General features: G+C 38.3%; 1 protein-coding gene across 15 annotated transcripts in view; it reads left to right on the top strand.

Annotated features, from left to right (window-relative positions):
* Positions 1-12,571, top strand: part of KDM6A (lysine demethylase 6A) — a 150,618-nt gene that overhangs the window by 116,040 nt on the left and 22,007 nt on the right. The window lies entirely within an intron of this gene.

Genomic DNA, 12,571 nt, shown 5'->3' with positions numbered 1-12,571 from the left:
GGATAATTTGAATTTAATGTACAGATTACCAGATGGCCAGAGGAGCTCTCTCTTACTAAATAAAAATGGTTTTGTATTAAAAGAAGCATAGTAAATCAGATTTTTAAAAGCTTAAGTAATAGTTTAAAATACTTGGAATGTTTAAATATTTTATAGCATCAGTTTGTACAATCCTGTTTCTTCTCAAAACCTTTAGATTTTTTTTTTGACTACTGACTGAGAATATAGTTGAAAAGTCTATTTTAAACTGGAAAGATTTTTTTGACCACTGCATCTAATGGTTTTATTTAATTATTTGGTTGGTTTGGTTGGACATCAATATGGTTTTATTTCTAGCATTTATATGACTGTTTTCTTAGAGAAGAAAGGCTTCTGAAATAGGTACATGATATCAGTAAATTTCAGATAAATTTATTACTTCAAAATGTGTATCCTTCTCATGGGGTTTACAGCTTAATTTCTATAAGGAGCTTTGATACAGCTCCTACAAAAGGAAAATAAGGTGTTGGACTTTTTTTTTATTCGGTAACGAGTTGTCTTTTATAGGCATAGTTTGTAGGTACTACACAAGTGCTTCTCTTTAGATAACAAACAACAGCAACAATGTAGATGTTGAAAATTAAAGAAGTCATGTTCAGTGCTGCTATTAAGCTCTTCAGAATCTTTTTTTCTTGGTAAGTCAGACAGATTTGGTCTGTCATCACAAATCAGTGTTCTCATTGGAAAAGTAATAAATAATCACAGGATGCTGAGGTGGGAGCTCCAGGAAGGGACCTCTGTGGAGATCATCTCATCCATCCTCCCAACTCCCAGCAGGGCCAGCTAGAGCAGATTGCTCAGGACCATGTCCAGCCAGGTTTTAAATACTTCCAAGGGTGGAAAGACTCCACAATCTGCCTGGACAAAGCTCTTCATGCTGGGTCACCCCTAACATAAAAAATCTCTATTTTCTATGTACCAGTGCATGGGGTTATTCTTCCCCTGCTGCAGGACTTGGCATTTCCCTGTGCTGAATGCCCCGAGATTCCTGTTGGCCCATTTCTCCTGCCTGTTGGTGTCCCTCTGAGTGGTCACACAGCCATCTGGTGTGTCAGCTTGTCCTTCAGCTCCGTACCAGAGATGGCTTTTTTGGTAGTGATGGTTTCAGCATCTATAGCTCAAGCCCAGGAGCTGTTCAGCTGATGGATTGTGTTAAAAATGCATTTGTGCAGCTGATGGATTGTGTTAAAAATGCATTTGTGAGTCTGTCATGTTGAAGTTCAGGTATTTTTGATTGTTCAAGAGTTTAGGTCTTGGTCCATCTTCTGTTCAGTTGATCAGCAGGTGTGTTACTGTTGGTTTTTATCTTTACTCAGTAAGCTTGGATCATTTTAGATCAGAGGCACACTAGATTAAGGCAAAATGTGAGGCCAGCCACTAGAAAACCTGGCAGTGATTCAGTGTGGTTGTGCAAATTGCATGGTGTTTTCCCAGGTGTCTTCATGGCTGGAAATGCAGAATGGCAGAGAGTATGGAAGGCTGGGTTGTAGAAGTTCAGATAACACCTCTTAGCAATGACTTGTGGCAAAGATATTTCACTGTGGGCTACAGTGGTGTTAGAAATACAGCAAATTCCACCCCCCTGCAATAGCCAGTGGCCTGTGGCAGAGGAGGATGGTTGAACCCTGAGCAATAATAACTTAAACTGCTGCAGCTAAATCTGTCAGTGTTCATCTCTGGTGCAAGTGCTAGCAGGGAGCCTGTCAGGGAGTCATTAGCTTTGCAAATTCACATTTAGTGCTTGCTGCTCACAGCCTTCTCTATGTAAAATACCTCAAAGTCCTCCAAGGTTTTCTTGGTAGTCTTTGGAGAGATTTGCCTGCTTTCTTAAAAAAAATTTTGTTCAAAATCCAAACAAGCTGAGAAATTGAAATGGCCATTTAGAACACTGTAATTTCTGTAGCTGTCCTTTACAGTTGCCACTGTATTTGAAAATGTTACCTAAGATGCCTTTAAAGTTCATAGAAGTCCCTTTAATCATAAGCATGTGGTTATTGAATGTTTTGGGCTCTCCTCTGCTGTTTTCCATCCTGAACTCTGTTTGCAGTTCTTTTAGTTGAAATACTATCTGTATTTTTCTCTGTTAGAATTCTTGTTGGAATTCTTATCGCCTCCATATATTTTACTCCAGAACACTTTATTTAGGATGTATGTTTGCTATATTTTATATAGCAAATATGGTGGTTTTGAGCATTACTCTTTTTGATATGAAAAAAATAGTATAAAAGAATGTTTATATCATTCTACAAAAAAACCTGCATCTGTTACTGTGACTGAGAGCTTGTAGTTCCTAATGTTGTGGGATTTGATGACTAATACTGATCCATGATATAGCAGTCTGTCGCTATCTGTTACCAAGATAAATTTCATAAAAGAGAGAAAAAAAATCTTTAGGGAGCCTATTTTGACATCTTTCAGATATTAAGTCTTATCGTAATGTTCATTTCCGAGTGCCATTGCTACACATACTACATTCATAAAAATTAACAGCTTAGCAGCTTTTTTTTTTTTTAATTGGGTCCATGTATGTGTTCTTTCAAGTAGAAGTATGAAAATAGCTTGAGTGTATGGTTTTAGGATGAGTGCATTGCAAATTGGCATAATATAAACTGTTAGAGACTTTAAGTGTTTTCTTAAAGTTTACCTGATCTGCCTCCAAAATTGGAATGTAGCTTTCTTGAGAGAGTAATGAGAAGTGTTTCACTCTAGTGAAATACTGCATTTTGATGTGTTTGGTGTGCTGTTGTCTGAGAGATCTGCAGTTAGTGTTTGGTAGCAAAACATCAGTTTAGCTACAAAGTCTGTAAATCAGCAAGTCCTTGTGTTTGTGCTCTTTGGTGGAGGTGTAGTATTCCTAATGATAATTAATTTCCAAGATAAAGGAAGGCTCATCAAGGTGTTTCACTTGGCTTCTTACAGTCAGTACCAGGCTCACATAATAATAATTTTTCAGGGGAGGTAAGCTAATACTTCATCCCGTGTAGTTTGCAGACAGCTCAAAAGGTGTTAGATGTGCTTTTTTCCCATTCTTTCATACGGACTAGAGATTGAGAGCTCCCTCTTCAGCCTGTCTTCACCTTCATTCAGCAAGGCAGAGGACTTAGAAGCTGGATGACAGGGAAAAGTGGAGGAGAGACTTGGTTTTTTTAGCAGGTTTTGAGACAGGAGTTCTTCTAGGCAAACAGTGCTTTCTGGAAATTCTGCATATGTCTGCTAAAAATAACAAGAGATTCTGAGAAATACAGTAACTCACCTGTGCTAGAGCTGCTTATCTGTTATTTCATAATAAAAAAAATTATAACTCTGTATATAAACCCTATAAAATATATTAATAGTGGGGTTTTTTTCCTGCCATTCTAATATGTCTGACAGTTTGTATTCATAAAGTTGAAGATTTCCCAGTCTTTTACTGAGTAGCTGATTAGCCCTTTCTTTGTTTTAAGATGTTCAGGCATACACATGACATCTCTGGAGCAGAATTTTGGGCAGAACATCCTTGTTACAGCTGTTGTGTGCATGACTGACATAAAGAAAAATGTCTGGGAGGAAGAATTTTTAAAATAATCTGCTCAAAGGCCTGCTGATTGGCAAAAAAATTAATGTAGTAAAATGGAAGATATTTATATGCTAATATATCAGATACCATGAGCTTCAATACTGCATGTTGACCTTTATTTTAACACACTGTGTGGGAATGCAAAAACAAAGAATTGAAAGTACTTCCTGTCATACTGCTTATATTTGGGTGCTGGCACTGCAAGTGGTATCTTGAGATTCAAATATGAATTTGTGACCAAAAGTGTTGATTTCTAGAATACTTAAAAAATTGCAGGCAAGCTACCCACAGAAAACATGAAAATAATTGATTTTTTTCTTAAAAAAACAAACAAAACCCCAAAAAAACAATCAAAAAACAACAACCTCTAAAACACAACAGATACAAAGACCACTTGTGTTGAATAAGTTTAATGCAGGGGAAAGGGGAATTGTTCTGTTAGTCTTTATGTATTGGAGCTACATTGTATTGGGCCTTAAGTATTCTTTTGTGTCAGCTGTTGCATTCAACAACTTAATTTCATTTGATATGTTCAGGAAGATGTTCTGGCTTCATCTCTAATACGGATAATTATATTCTGTTATCTTCTGTCATATTCTTCTTGCTATCTGACAATAGTCACTTGAATCTGTTGCCCTGTTGTCTTGATGGTATTCTCCAGGCAAAAAGAGACATTTTTACGGGTAGGAACAGGTGGATGTAACTTGGATTTTTTTTATAGCTGGAGCACTAGATTAATAATTTTTATTTTCTTTCTCACTGTTCTGCATTTGGCTCTGTTTACTATATGCTTACTACAAAACCAGGGTGTTTATATTCTTTGTAAGTTGCATTGAAGTCCTCAGATGTCTTATTTGTTAAATTTTTTTTTCTTCAAATGCTTTCATGTTTAAAAAAAAGTCTTGTCTAAAAGAGCCAGTTTTTGCATCTTTCATACCCTACAGGTTTATTTGTGTTTAGAGCACAAAAGACCTGGAATTAGTAGCAGTTTGGGATTAAATAATGCACAATTTGATTCACAAGGTAACTACAATTGACCTACTGCGGGAGAGTGAACTGCAGGATAATGAAGTTCCTCTTCTCACAGGAGGGATTTTATCAGGATGCAACACGGTAACGCTCACCACCAAAAAGTGACCTGTCAAAGGTCCAGGGTCCAAGGGTTTTGTGTGTTGCTTAAGAACAAAGGATCATCAGAAGTATGGAAATTTGGTGGTTTTAATAGTGAAAGCAATTTATTAGAACAGTCATTCAGAAGATTTGCATTGCAATAAAAATCAGGATTAGTTTGACAAAAATAAATGCTAGGAGACTGTCGTTTTGTGTTACATAAACAAGTGTTGTCTTAATAAAAGCTGCTCAAGTGAAGCCATTAGGTGAAAGGAGATGCTTTGTATCATAAAATGCAAAACACAGGCCAAAGAGAAAACTCAGTTTGATTCCTCTTTTATTACGTGTGAATAGGTTGTCTGCTCTGTAGAAGCAGACTTGGTAAATGCTTTGTTTTGCCAAAGACTAAAGTGAGCACTTAAGCAGGGCAAGATAATTGCGGAGGCTGAAAAGTTTCTTTATATCCATCTTCCTTGGTGCGAATGTTGAGGAAATATTTAACAGAGCTCCATTCGGTTCCTGGGGTGAAATGAGGTTGTTGAGGAGGCTGAGAAGGGGTCAGACATAGGGTGCTGGCACAGCAATTGATACTTATACCAGGAGCTTCCCTTGAAGGGCCAGACAATGTCCCTGGAAAGCCACAAGGAATTGAGAAATGCAGGAGCTGAGCTATAGATTCAGATATGCAAATCTCATTAAGATGCTGTTCTGGAGAGCAGTAGGGTGGCAAATGTGCTCATCTTGTTTAACTGCTGCTGGAGTGTAGGGATGAAAAGGAATTGAGGAGGTGATTCAGGGAAGTGTCATTTGCTTAGTCTTCCCTACCAATAAAACTGTTTGCAACAGTAAATTTTAAGGTGGCTGTAAAACAACTAAATTATGTTTGGTAAACTGTTTACACAGTAAAGTAAAATTCTTTAGGCCTCTGAGCAAATTAACAGATAAAAGAGTGCACTATTCGATTAATTATCCTTCCAGAGATTCCTAAAGAAAATCTTCTGTTAAGGTCATTTAAAAAAACTAACCAGCAACAACAAAACAATGAAAAACCAACATAACCCCAAGTAATTTTTAAGCATAAGTGAAAACCATGTAATTAAAAGAAGAAAATATGCTAAGAATAACTGCTCTGACTTTGTTATTAGAAAAGCCGATTGTTAATAGGGGAGAAAAAGAAGAGTGTGCTTCTTGGTCTGGTTGTGTATCATGTTTCCTTAAAAAGACTGTTATCAAAAGCTCTTTTCTGTGCTCTCAGAATTGTAAGTATCTTTTCCCTGTGAGCAATCTGAAAGGAGAATTAATGAAACATTATCACAAGACTTGAGATTCAACACTCGAGGTGTTTATTTCTACTGAAGTGAAACCAGCTGATTTCTCACTCAGTGTTTCAACTGGTGCATCTAATTAACATCCCGGAGTAGGGATAAAAACCCATCTCAGTTAAGAGAGTCTATCAGTTGTCCTTTCTAAAACTGATCTGAGGTCAGGTCCTTAGTTTAGGCAGCATAGAGAAGTTCCTAAGTTGACTTGCATTGTTTCTCATAAAAGAAGTAAGAAATACCTTGGTTATTATTTTTTTTTTCCTCATTGTTTATTAAAGTTTGTTCACAGCCTTGAAAAAACAGGTAAAGGTCCAAACAAAACTCTAGAGGTAAGAGGTCCTCAGGCAGTTCTGAAAAGCCCAGCTGGGTAACTTTGTGTCAGCTGGAAGGTGTCCTTGTCATTTTATGGTGATACATGGAAAGACTCATTTGACAACTCTGAAGAATTTCTGAGCTTAAAAGCTTCACCAATTTGGCATGACTGGGGAGGGCAAATGAGGGGTGTAGGTTTGACTGTAATGTGTATCAAAAGGAGCCTTTTTATATTATTTTTGCTTGGTGTTCAAAGAAGGAAAGTGTAGAGCAATCCACTGAGAAAAGTGGCAGGAGACCAGGAGAGACGAGTTGCCTCTCAAGGGGCCTTGTAAAATGATAAAAATACAGGACAGGGAACAAACAGAGGAATTTTTGCATGGAAAGGGTGACAAGACATTGGAATGGGCAGACCAGGGCGGAGGTGGGAACCCTCCCTGGAGGTGTTCAAGGAACAGCTGAAGGTGGCATGTGGTGCCATGGTCAAGTTAACAAAGTGATGTTTGGTCTCAGGTTGGACTCCATGATCCCAGAGCTCCGAGGGCTCTGTTGGAGCCCTGGGCAGAAGAAATCTGTTCTGTCCTTACTGAAGGTGCTGCTCCCTGAGCCTGGTCTGGGAAGTCAGTGAATCACTAATTTGGGAGCTCCATGGTCCACAGGAAAAGAGCCTGAATCTATTTGAGAGGAAGTACTTTGTGGAGGAAGGACCCAGATTAAATTAGTGTTTTGTTTTTAAAAACAACAAAAGCAATTCTTGTTTAATTGGGAATTTTATTTACAAACAAAGGGCTTTTTTGGTTTCAAGACAGAATTGCTCAGTTCCTCTAAAAGCACATTACATCTGGCAAGTGATCTTCACCATAGCAAAAGTTTTCTGAATAAAATTTGAAATACTGTGATTTCACAAGCTAAACACTGCTTAGAATAAGAGGTTCTGTTTTGCTCAAAAGGCAAATACTGAACTCTGCAAATGGGAAGCAGAATTATCTGGGAGTAAAAAAAAAAAAAGGGAAAATTTACAGTTCAGAGGGAAAGGCAAGCATATGAAAAAGTTGGGTGCCACTTGTTATAATGCTTTTCTTACGCAAGTCAGTGATGTGATTCTGTTTGTCTTACAGCCTCAGAGCAAGGTGATTAGCAAATGAAATGGAGAGGGAAGATGTAAAAGTCATTAAGAAAAGAAAAAAAGGAACATTACTTCTTACATAACATGTAATTAACCTATGAAATTCGCTGCCAACCTGTACTATTGAGGTCAAAATCAGAACAGAATTGAAAAATAATTAGAAATATATTTGCATAATGAGAAAATCCACAGTTCTATTGTAGGATTTTCTGTAGTTTCATGAAAGGTCTCCGGGAGTATTGCCAACTAGTACCTGGTTGTGAAAGGCTGGGGTAGAGAATTGCATGATAAACAGGTTGTGTAATTATCTGGCATTACTTGCATTTAAACATAATGTAAGCTTGATTTGACTTCTTTATATTCCATTCGAGAGCTCCTCTCTACCCCTGGCTACAGAAGGAGCTTGGGGAGGGGAAGCTCAGGGAGCCAAGCTGGGTGTTGTGTGTAACCACCTCCTTCCCAGGCTGGTGGGGATTGACAGGCGTTTTTCTGTGGTTTTGTAATAACTCACAGTAAGAAAGCAACTGATTGTATCTGCTAATTGTGAAGGGTGGGAGTTTCTGGTTGGAAGCAGGACTGCACCAAGTGGGTGCTGTGCAGCCCAGTGCTTCAGCTGATTCCTTCTGCAGGCACATTTCGAAAATGTCTTGTTCCTTCCTCTTTGTGGATTAATTAATTCTGATAGAATAGAGATAGAGTATCAAATAAATCCACAGTTCCATGTGTTAATTTGAAATGTGATTTTTATTGGTGGAAGAGAGGGTATTAATTTTATTCTTCTGAATAACTATAATCTCTTGAGCAGTAAAACCTTGTTAATTCTCATGCAGCTAATCCTCAAATAATAATTCATTTAGACTGACTTCATAACAAAAATAACTGCTTAAGCACAAATGCTTGTAATTTACTCTGTTTTGACCTGTAAATTGTACCTAAAATCCAAATGTATAGATAACTGGAAGTTGTTTAGGAACTTTTCATTATCACCAAAAAGTTGTAATCTCCCAAGCAGAAACAAAAAGGGCAAATATTTTAAGAAGTATTGAAGCTAAGAGTTCTAGAAAACACAGAAATTATGTTTGGAAGAGGAAAACCTTTAGACAAAACAAAAAAAGAATTAAAAAAATGTCTGCATAGTAAGTATTAGAATGTTCAATAAGGCAAGTGTGCTCAGTAAATATTTTTGTTCTGTGCTTGGGAAAAAGGCAGATAAAATGTTCACATCATGGAATGTACTCTCTTTTCAAGGAGAAGGTTAAACAGCAGTTATACTTAAATTTGGCATTTTTAAGTCAGAGGCCCAGATAACATGCATCCGTGAACTCCGAAAGGGCGAGCCAGAGAACTGTTTATAATTCATACAGGTTTTTTTTAACGATTCTTGGAAAACAGGAAAAGTTCCAGAGGACTTGAAGAGCACACTTCCTGAGAAATAGACATAATTCTCTCAGCCTTACATTAGGGTTGAGTGAAACAATAAAACTATTGAGGTGATTCATCTAATAAATGTAAAGAATGATAATTATTTATAACGATTCTTGGTTCTGGGAAAATAAGTTTTATCCTGGGAACTTTAATATCTTTGGAGGTTTTTTGTTTGTTTTTTTTTTTAAATAGAGTTAATAGAGTTAACTGTGTAACACAGGTAGCTTTAAACCTGCATGATATCTTTTTTTTGGGGGGGGGGGGTGGGCAGGTGGGATGATGCAGAATTAAACCTGTACTTAAAATGGGTCTGGCATTTGCCTGGTAAGTGTTCTGTGGGTGACTGTTGAAACTGTGTCACACCTGGGCTTCTGGTCAGCTGTGTGTTCAGGTACAGCCACAGGGGACATTTCTACCCCAGACTGAAGGCTGTAAACTGTCTCTTAAAAGCTGTGGGAATGTATCCTAGAAAACAGTAAAATTTAATTAAAAGGGGTGTTCTAATGAATGTGAAGATTGCTTATTCAAGAGATCCCATGACTACATGAAATAATCCCAAGTAGCTAGTGACAGGACAAGAGGATGTGGTCTTAAGCTGTGCCAGGGGAGGTTTAGGTTGGACATCTGGAGGAATTTCTTCACAGAAAGGGTGATTAGATATTGCAGGGCTGCCCAGGGAGGTGATGGAGTCACCATTCCTGGAGGTGTTCAAGGAAAGGCTGGACGTGGCACTCTGGGCCATGGTCTGGGTGACAAGGCAGTGATTGGTCATGGTTTGAATTCAGTGACCCCAGAGGTCTTTTCCAACTTAATTGATTGAGTGGTTTGTGTGAAGTTAAGGCACCAGTTCCATCCTTAGTGGTTGATGTTCTCCTAAGCAGTTCTCACAGCAGTTTGAGTTTGTTTCTCAGGTTGAAGCACTTCCATGAGTTGTTGCTTTCACCCCTGGAGCAATTTGCAATGGCCTGAGTGCTGCAGCTGTGACTCAGGACAGGCTGCACGTCCCATCCCTGTGCACCCCTGGCTGTGTCCCTCTGAGCCTGACAGCTGCTCCTGCCTTCTCTTCCCACTCTGACAGTGAAGGGTGTTGTCCATCCACAGTCCACAACAAGCCAGTTTCCCCTGGAAGTCAGTTTAAATGAATGAAGCTTGTCCTGCTCTTCATTCCTTCATCACTGATGACTGGGTGTCCAGTTTCTTCTGGGGGCATAAATCAGGCTTGTTTTGTCTTGAGCAGTGCATTTGTTGCCCCTTTCAGCCACTATGAAATCCTCTCACAAAAACTGCATTCTTGAAACTGGGATATGTGGGATTTTTAGCACAGGTGCTGTGGTCAAAAAGAGTCTTTCACTTTCCTTGCACTGGCTGTAGTTCCATGTTTCTAGAAGTGGAGAGACTGGCAGTGGATATTCACACCATGGTAGCAAATATTTTTAGTATTTCTATAGTGTTTTTTATAATTTCTATTGCTCTGTTTGGCACACTTACAATTACAGAATTATTCTTTAATAGCTCTCTTGCCTTGTTATTAATAGTAAGATATTCTGATTCATAGTTAAGAAAAAGATGATAGGAAAAAAATACGATAGAATGAAGCTGGTCTGTTAAAGATAACTTTAAATATTCTGCCCAACTGTTTCCTGTGCCACTTAAATTATGAATGTTTTGCTATCTCAGCTTTGCTATTCTTTATCAGTTTTCCTCTTAAAATTTCCACATAGAATTTTAGTACCTTAATAGGAAATTATAGCGTGCAATTGGTAATACCAGCTTCAAGTGCTGGGTTTATGAGATATCTTTGTTAATCTGATCTTTTCCTTCGTGCTGTTTCTTTCCCTTTCTCCTCTGCTTTTTCAGACCTGTAGTTCCTCTAAGTGTACAGAAGTTTCTCCTCTCTCCATTGTCACCCTTCCCTGAAACTCCCACGTGCTCTGGCTTTTTGGAGCTTTCACTGTGTTTGCCTTGCTGTGACTGCAGCAGCTCAAGTCCCATTAGTTCTGAACAATGTCCCTTTTTCTTCAAGTTCACTTTTTCTCATTTTCCTTGAGTTAGAAATTTCCTGAGAACTGTTTATCCATGCAAACTGAATTTTGTCAAAGTTCTCTCCTGTTTTTAATACTATGCATTTGTTTTTCTTGGTTTTATTTCTCTGTTTGGTAATGCAGAGGTTATGGTCATGTCTGATACCTGCTGTTTAGATTCCAGTTTCACTTTGCATAGATAGTCTGGATCTCAGATTCATGCAGCTATAGTCAATAAATCTCTGAGTGGTGATGATTTTATATTGCCACGTGATTTTGGGGTTCTTTTTTAGTTTGCTTTTGTTGGCTTTTTTTTTTTTTTTTTTTTTTTTGTGTATGTGGGGACAATGAAGCGTTTGCAATAACTACATCAGACGTTAAGCGCTGGCCAGTGATTTTTTTTTTGCCAAGTCGGATGATGACTAATCAAAGCTTCTGCATCACTCTTTCACTTTCTTGGAAGTGAAATTCTGGCACTGGACTCACCTAGCACAAGGAATGAGCCTGTGTGAATGGTGTGCTTTGTGGTGTGTGAGATGTTTGCCCATTTTGTTTGAAGTGTTTGTCATGTCAGTCTATCTGATCTCAAGCCTCAAGTCCATCCTGAGGGTTCTGCTAGCTTGATTTGAAGCAGTGATCTCTTGACTCAGTATCTGGCTGTACCATGTTGCTCAGTTTCAGAAGGAAGTTTTTGTCACTGGAAGTTTCATCTGATAAAAATTTGTGTTTTCTGCTGAAGACTGTTATATAAAAAAAAACAACTTTAGTAACCAGTGAATTTTCTGAAGATATATGACTAAATTATACATTAGAAACATCCTGTTTTGTGGGATGTAACAACAGTGAATCAAAGGAGGTTGGAAGAAGGATTTGAATAGTGTTTAGTGGGAAGAATTTTGAAGTAGTTGAGTGATTTTTAACAAGAATATAAGAGATGGTTTTGTCAGTACATTCCTAGTGATGGTGAATGGGCATTGACTACAGGCTAAGCTCAGGATGGAGACTTCAGGTCATCCATTGTAGGAAAAGTTACACATCCAGTGGGGTCCTGCACACCTGGAAATCTCCAGGGAGAGGCTGCAAATACAGGCAGAGAGGTTCTCCCTGGAGTCACACACAGGGGCCTTGACACAGGAGTTCACTGAGGGTAGGGCCTCTCCCTTGTTGCTCCAGAAAATGGATTATACAGCAGTGGCTCCTTCTGCTTCAAAATGTGTAAGGCAGGGAGGGGTAGGTGTGGTTCAGTTCAGCATCTGTAGTGTAGCTGTAGTTGGGTTTTGTGACTCAGCAGTTTTTTGGTCATCTTCTGACTTTTGCTCTGCTACCTCAGCTCCTGTGGAATGATCATCCACCTGCTAAAGTTCTTCGTGTGTAGTTGAAAAGTTCTTTTCCTGTTAAATTTTATCAAAATGTATCATGCTTGCTTTTATTGAAAGTGGCTGTATTTTTAACTGATAGTGGTGGTGTTGCAAATTCAGCGGCAAAGTCGGAATAAGTTTGAATAATATCAAATTATACATGGAAAATTCTTGATTAAAACATACGAGCTTTATTTGCATCTTAAATTATGGTTTCTCCTTATACAACATTATTTTGCATAAGAGATTACACTGATATGCATTTATTTTATTTGTCAAGTATTGACAGAGACAGCTCTTGT

The sequence above is a fragment of the Vidua macroura genome, chromosome 2, assembly GCF_024509145.1.
Source record: "Vidua macroura isolate BioBank_ID:100142 chromosome 2, ASM2450914v1, whole genome shotgun sequence".
NCBI classification, from domain to species: domain Eukaryota; kingdom Metazoa; phylum Chordata; class Aves; order Passeriformes; family Viduidae; genus Vidua; species Vidua macroura.
The sequence above is the reverse complement of the archived record's forward strand: the minus strand, read 5'-3'. Positions and strand labels throughout refer to the sequence as shown.